This window comes from Triticum dicoccoides, chromosome 3B (genome assembly GCF_002162155.2).
Source record: "Triticum dicoccoides isolate Atlit2015 ecotype Zavitan chromosome 3B, WEW_v2.0, whole genome shotgun sequence".
In the NCBI taxonomy this organism is placed as follows: domain Eukaryota; kingdom Viridiplantae; phylum Streptophyta; class Magnoliopsida; order Poales; family Poaceae; genus Triticum; species Triticum dicoccoides.
In genome coordinates, this window is record NC_041385.1 from 712,266,144 (window position 1) to 712,274,870 (window position 8,727).

The window sequence follows — 8,727 nt, forward strand, 5'->3', positions numbered from 1 at the left end:
TTTTCATGCATTTACTGATTATTTTGAGCTATAAGACCATGAAATTGAAAAGCATTTGAAATGAACTCTGAAAAGGTTCCTAGTTGGCAGGGTATCATCATTTCACCCACATAGCATGTGTGAGGAAGTAGAGAGGGTTACGGCAAAAACAAGATGGACTTCATGTACAAAACGAACAATCTCTTTCGAACTATCAAGGTTTCGTACGGAAACTTGTCTGTTATAAAGGGATTTCAATTTTTTTTGAACTTTTTTGAACTCCATAGTTTTTCTGTGTTCAAAATGCCCCATTCAAAGCCACATCATCAATTTACAACCCTTTCTCACTACATTTGTTATTTTTCATGCATTTACTGATTATTTTGAGCTATAAGACCATGAAATTGAAAAGCCTTTGAAATGAACTCTGAAAAGGTTCCAAGTTGGCATGGTATCATCATTTCACCCACATAGCACGTGCGAGAAAGTAGAGAGGGTTACGGCAAAAACTGGATGCACTTCGTGTACAAAACGGACAATCTCTTTCGAGTTATTAGGGTTTCATACGGAAACTCGTCTGTTACAAAGGGATTTCTATTTTTTTGAACTTATTTGAACTCCATAGTTTTTTTGTGTTCAAAATGCACCCTTCAAAGCCACATCATCAATTTACAGCCCTTTCTGACTACATTTGTTATTTTTCATGCATTTAGTGATTATTTTGAGCTATAACAACATGAAATTGAAAAGCATTTGTAATGAACTCTAAAAAGGTTCCAAGTTGGCATGGTATCATCATTTCACCCACATAGCATGTGCGAGAAAGTAGAGAGGGTTACGGCAAAAATTGGATGCACTTCATGTACAAAACACACAATCTCTTTCGACGTATCAAGGTTTCATACGGAAACTCGTCTGTTACAAAGGGATTTCAATTTTTTTGAACTTATTTGAACTCCATAGTTTTTATGTGTTCAAAATGCACCATTCAAAGCCACATCATCAATTTACAACCCTTTTTACCTACATTTATTATTTTTCATGCATTTACTAATTATTTTGAGCTATAAGACCATGAAATTGAAAAGCATTTGAAATGAACTCTAAAAAGGTTCCAAGTTGGCATGGTATCATCATTTCACCCACATAGCATGTGCGAGAAAGCAGAGAGGGTTACGGTAAAAACTGGATGCACTTCGTGTACAAAACAAACAATCTCTTTCGGTGTATCACGGTTTCATACGGAAACTCGTCTATTACAAAGGGATTTCATTTTTTTGAACTTATTTGAACTCCATAGTTTCTCTGTGTTCAAAATGCACCATTCAAAGCCACATCATCAATTTACAACCCTTTCTGACTAGATTTGTTATTTTTCATGCATTTACTGATTATTTTGTGCTATAAGACCATGAAATTGAAAAGCATTTGAAATGAACTCTGAAAAGGTTCCAAGTTGGCATGGTATCATAATTTCACCTACATAGCATGTGCGAGAAAGTAGAGAGGGTTACGGCAAAAACTGGATGCACTTCATGTACAAAACGAACAATCTCTTTCGAAGTATGAAGGTTTCATACAGAAAATCGTCTGTTACAAACGGATTTCATTTTTTGAACTTATATGAACTCCATAGTTTTTCTGTGTTCAAAATGCACCATTCAATGCCACATCATCAATTTACAATCATTTCTGACTACATTTGTTATTTTTCATGCATTTACTGATTATTTTGAGCTATAAGACCATGAAATTGAAAAGCATTTGAAATGAACTCTGAAAAGGTTCCAAGTTGTCATTGTATCATCATTTCACCCACATAGCATGTGCGAGAAAGTAGAGAGGGTAACGGCAAAAACTGGATGCACTTCGTGTACAAAACGGACAATCTCTTTCGAGTTATAAGGGTTTCATACGGAAACTCGTGTGTTTCAAAGGGATTTCATTTTTTTTGAACTTATTTGAACTCCATAGTTTTTCTGTCTTCAAAATGCACCATTCACAGCCACATCATCAATTTACAATCCTTCCTGACTAAATTTGTTATTTTTCATGCATTTACTGACTATTTTGAGCTACAAGAGCATGAAATTGAAAAGAATTTGAAATGAACTCTGAAAAGGTTCCAAGTTGGCATGGTATCGTCATTTCACCCACATAGCATGTGCGAGAAAGTAGAGAGGGTTACGGAAAAAATTGGATGCACTTCATGTACAAAACACACAATCTCTTCCGAAGTATCAAGGTTTCATACGGAAACTCGTCTGTTACAAAGGGATTTCAATTTTTTTTAACTTATTTGAACTCCATAGTTTTTCTATGTTCAGAATGCACCATTCAAAGCCACATCATCAATTTACAACCCTTTCTGACTACATTTGTTATTTTTCATGCATTTACTCATTATTTTGTGCTATAAGACCATGAAATTGAAAAGCATTTGAAATGAACTCTGAAAAGGTTCCAAGTTCCCATGGTATCATCATTTCACCCACATAGCATGTGCGAGAAAGCAAAGAGGGTTAGGTAAAAACTGGATGCACTTCGTGTACAAAACAAACAATCTCTTTCGATGTATCAGGGTTTCATACGTAAACTCGTCTTTTACAAAGGAATTTCATTTTTTTGAACTTATTTGAACTCCATAGTTTTTCTTTGTTCAAAATGCACCATTCAAAGCCACATCATCAATTTACAACCCTTTATGACTACATTTGTTATGTTTCATGCATTTACTGATTATTTGGAGCTATAAGACCATGAAATTGAAAAGCATTTGAAATGAACTCTGAAAAGGTTCCAAGTTGGCATGGTATCATCATTTCATCCACATAGCATGTGCGAGAAAGTAGAGAGAGTTACGGCAAAAACTGGATGCACTTTATGTACAAAACGGACAATCTCTTTCGAAGTATCAGGGTTTCATACGTAAACTCGTCTTTTACAAAGGAATTTCATTTTTTTGAACTTTTTTGAACTCCATAGTTTTTCTTTGTTCAAAATGCACCATTCAAAGCCACATCATCAATTTACAACCCTTTATGACTACATTTGTTATTTTCATGCATTTACTTATTATTTGGAGCTATAAGACCACGAAATTGAAAAGCATTTGAAATGAACTCTGAAAAGGTTCCAAGTTGGCATGGTATCATCATTTTACCCACATACCATGTGCGAGAAAGTAGAGACGGTTACGGCAAAAACTGGATGCACTTCGTGTACAAAACGGACAATCTCTTTCGAGTTATCAGGGTTTCATACGGAAACTCGTGTGTTATAAAGGGATTTCATTTTTTTGAACTTATTTGAACTCCATAGTTTTTCTATGTTGAAAATTCACCATTCAAAGCCACATCATCAATTTACAACCCTTTCTCACTACATTTGTTATTTTTCATGCATTTACTGATTATTTTGAGCTATAAGACCATGAAATTGAAAAGCATTTGAAATGAACTCTGAAAAGGTTCCAAGTTGGCATGGTATCATCATTTCACCCACATAGCATGTGCGAGAAAGTAGAGAGGGTTACGGCAAAAATTGGATGCACTTCGTGTACAAAACACACAATCTCTTTCGAAGTATCAAGGTTTCATACGGAAACACGTCTGTTACAAAGGGATTTCAATTTTTTTGAACTTATTTGAACTCCATAGTTTTTGTGTTCAAAATGCACCATTCAAAGCCACATCATCAATCTACAACCCTTTCTGACTACATTTGTTATTTTTCATGCATTTACTGATTATTTTGTGCTATAAGACCATGAAATTGAAAAGCATTTGAAATGAACTCTGAAAAGGTTCCAAGTTCGCATGGTATCATCATTTCACCCACATAGCATGTGCGAGAAAGTAGAGAGGGTTACGGTAAAAATTGGATGCACTTCGTGTACAAAATGGACAATCTCTTTCGATGTATCAGGGTTTCATATGGAAACTCGTCTGTTATAAAGGGATTTCATTTTCTTAACTTATTTGAACTGCATAGTTTTTATGTGTTCAAAATGCACCATTCAAAGCCACATCATCAATTTACAACCCTTTCTGACTACATTTGTTATTTTTCATGCGCTTACTGATTATTTTGAGCTATAAGACCATGAAATTGAAAAGCATTTGAAATGAACTCTAAAAAGGTTCCAAGTTGGCATGGTATCATCATTTCACCCACATAGCATGTGCGAGAAAGTAGAGATGGTTACGGCAAAAACTGGATGCACTTCGTGTACAAAACGGACAATCTCTTTCGAAGTATCAAGGTTTCATACGGAAACTCGTCTGTTACAAAAGGATTTCATTTTTGGAACTTATTTGAACTCCATAGTTTTTCTGTGTTCAAAATGCACCATTAAAAGCCACATCATCAATTTACAACCCTTTCTGACTATATTTGTTATATTTAATGCATTTATTGATTATTTTGAGCTATAAGACCATGAAATTGAAAAGCATTTGAAATGAACTCTGAAAAGGTTCCAAGTTAGAATGGTATCATCATTTCAGCCACATAGCATGTGCGAGAAAGTAGAGAGGGTTACGGTAAAAACTGGATGCACTTCGTGTACAAAACGGACAATCTCTTTCGAAGTATCAGGGTTTCGTACGGAAACTCGTCTGTTACAAAGGGATTTCAATTTTTTTGAACTTATTTGAACTCCATAGTTTTACTGTGTTCAAAATGCACCATTCAAAGCCACATCATCAATTTACGACCCTTTCTGACTACATTTGTTATTTTTCATGCATTTACTGGTTATTTTGAGCTATAAGACCATGAAATTGAAAAGCATTTGAAATGAACTCTGAAAAGGTTCCAAGTTGGCAGGGTATCATCATTTCACCCACATAGCATGTGTGAGGAAGTAGAGAGGGTTACGGCAAAAACAAGATGGACTTCGTGTACAAAACGAACAATCTCTTTCGAACTATCAAGGTTTCGTACGGAAACTTGTCTGTTATAAAGGGATTTCAATTTTTTTTGAACTTATTTGAACTCCATAGTTTTTCTGTGTTCAAAATGCACCATTCAAAGCCACATAATCAATTTACAACCCTTTCTCACTACATTTGTTATTTTTCATGCATTTACTGATTATTTTGAGCTATAAGACCATGAAATTGATAAGCATTTGAAATGAACTCTGAAAAGGTTCCAAGTTGGCATGGTATCATCATTTCACCCACATAGCATGTGCGAGAAAGTAGAGAGGGTTACGGCAAAAACTGGATGCACTTCGTGTACAAAACGGACAATCTCTTTCGAGTTATTAGGTTTTCATACGGAAACTCGTCTGTTACAAAGGGATTTCTATTTTTTTGAACTTATTTGAACTCCATAGTTTTTCTGTGTTCAAAATGCACCATTCAAAGCCACATCATCAATTTACAGCCCTTTCTGACTACATTTGTTATTTTTCATGCATTTAGTGATTATTTTGAGCTATAAGACCATCAAATTGAAAAGCATTTGAAATGAACTCTGAAAAGGTTCCAAGTTCGCATGGTATCATCATTTCACCCACATAGCATGTGCGAGAAAGCAGAGAGGGTTACGGTAAAAATTGGATGCACTTCGTGTACAAAATGGACAATCTCTTTCGATGTATCAGGGTTTCATATGGAAACTCGTCTGTTATAAAGGGATTTCATTTTCTTAACTTATTTGAACTGCATAGTTTTTATGTGTTCAAAATGCACCATTCAAAGCCACATCATCAATTTACAACCCTTTCTGACTACATTTGTTATTTTTCATGCGCTTACTGATTATTTTGAGCTATAAGACCATGAAATTGAAAAGCATTTGAAATGAACTATAAAAAGGTTCCAAGTTGGCATGGTATCATCATTTCACCCACATAGCATGTGCGAGAAAGTAGAGAGGGTTACGGCAAAAATTGGATGCACTTCGTGTACAAAACGGACAATCTCTTTCGAAGTATCAGGGTTTCGTACGGAAACTCGTGTGTTACAAAGGGATTTCATTTTTTTGAACTTATTTAAACTCCATAGTTTTTCTGTGTTCAAAATGCACCATTCAAAGCCACATCATCAATTTACAACCCTTTTTACCTACATTTATTATTTTTCATGCATTTACTAATTATTTTGAGCTATAAGACCATGAAATTGAAAAGCATTTGAAATGAACTCTGAAAAGGTTCCAAGTTGGCATGGTATCATCATTTCACCCACATAGCATGTGCGAGAAAGCAGAGAGGGTTACGGTAAAAACTGGATGCACTTCGTGTACAAAACAAACAATCTCTTTCGATGTATCACAGTTTCATACGGAAACTCGTCTGTTACAAAGGGATTTCATTTTTTTGAACTTATTTGAACTCCATAGTTTCTCTGTGTTCACAATGCACCATTCAAAGCCACATCATCAATTTACAACCCTTTCTGACTACATTTGTTATTTTTCATGCATTTACTGATTATTTTGTGCTATAAGACCATGAAATTGAAAAGCATTTGAAATGAACTCTGAAAAGGTTCCAAGTTGGCATGGTATCATCATTTCACCCACATAGCATGTGCGAGAAAGTAGAGAGGGTTACGGCAAAAACTGGATGCACTTCATGTACAAAATGAACAATCTCTTTCGAAGTATCAAGGTTTCATACAGAAAATCGTCTGTTACAAAGGGATTTCATTTTTTGAACTTATATGAACTCCATAGTTTTTCTGTGTTCAAAATGCACCATTCAAAGCCACATCATCAATTTACAATCATTTCTGACTACATTTGTTATTTTTCATGCATTTACTGATTATTTTGAGCTATAAGACCATGAAATTGAAAAGCATTTGAAATGAACTCCGAAAAGGTTCCAAGTTGGCATATTATCATCATTTCACCCACATAGCATGTGCGAGAAAGTAGAGAGGGTAACGGCAAAAACTGGATGCACTTCGTGTACAAAACGGACAATCTCTTTCAAGTTATAAGGGTTTCATATGGAAACTCGTGTGTTACAAAGGGATTTCATTTTTTTTGAACTTATTTGAACTCCATAGTTTTTCTGTCTTCAAAATGCACCATTCAAAGCCACATCATCAATTTACAACCCTTTCTGACTACATTTGTTATTTTTCATGCATTTACTGATTACTTTGAGCTACAAGACCATGAAATTGAAAAGCATTTGAAATGAACTCCGAAAAGGTTCCAAGTTGGCATGGTATCGTCATTTCACCCACATAGCATGTTCGAGAAAGTAGATAGGGTTATGGCAAAAATTGGATGCATTTCGTGTACAAAACGGACAATCTCTTTCGAAGTATCAGGGTTTCGTACGGAAACTCGTCTGTTACAAAGGGATTTCAATTTTTTTGAACTTATTTGAACTCCATAGTTTTTGTGTTCAAAATGCACCAATCAAAGCCACATCATCAATCTACAACCCTTTCTGACTACATTTGTTATTTTTCATGCATTTACTCATTATTTTGAGCTATAAGACCATGAAATTAAAAAGCATTTGAAATGAACTCTGAAAAGGTTCCAAGTTGGCATGGTATCATCATTTCACCCACATAGCATGTGCGAGAAAGTAGAGAGGGTTACGGTAAAAACTGGATGCACTTCGTGTACAAAACAAACAATCTCTTTCGATGTATCAGGGTTTCATACGTAAACTCGTCTTTTACAAAGGAATTTCATTTTTTTAACTTATTTGAACTCCATAGTTTTTATTTGTTCAAAATGCACCATTCAAAGCCACATCATCAATTTACAACCCTTTATGACTACATTTGTTATGTTTCATGCATTTATTGATTATTTTGAGCTATAAGACCATTAAATTGAAAAGCATTTGAAATGAACTCTGAAAAGGTTCCAAGTTGGCATGGTATCATCATTTCACCCACATAGCATGTGCGAGAAAGTAGAGAGGGTTACGGCAAAAACTGGATGCACTTCATGTACAAAACGGACAATCTCTTTCGAAGTATCAGGGTTTCATACGGAAACTTGTCTGTTACAAAGGGATTTCAGTTTTTGAACTTATTTGAACTACATAGTTTTTCCGTGTTCGAAATGCACCATTCAAAGCCACATCATCAATTTACAACCCTTTCTGACTACATTTGTTATTTTTCATGCATTTACTGATTATTTTGAGCTATAAGACCATGAAATTGAAAAGCATTTGAAATGAACTCTGAAAAGGTTCCAAGTTGGCATGGTATCATCATTTCACCCACATAGCATGTGCGAGAAAGTAGAGAGCATTACGGCAAAAATTGGATGCACTTCATGTACAAAACGGACAATCTCTTTCGAAGTATCAAGGTTTCATACGGAAACTCGTCTGTTACAAAGGGATTTCATTTTTTGAACTTATTTGAACTCCATAGTTTTTATGTGTTCAAAATGCACCATTCAAAGCCACATCATCAATTTACAACCCTTTCTTACTACATTTGTTATTTTTCATGCATTTACTGATTATTTTGGCTATAAGACCATGAAATTGAGAAGCATTTGAAATGAACTGTGAAAAGGTTCCGAGTTGGAATGGTATTGTCATTTCACCCACATAGCATGTGCAAGAAAGTAGAGGGGGTTACGACAAAAACTGGATGCACTTTGTGTACAAAACGGACAATCTCTTTCGAAGTATCAGGGTTTCGTACGGAAACTCGTCTGTTACAAAGGGATTTCAATTTTTTTTGGAACTAATTTGAACTCCATAGTTTTTTTGTGTTCAAAATGCAGCATTCAAAGCCACAT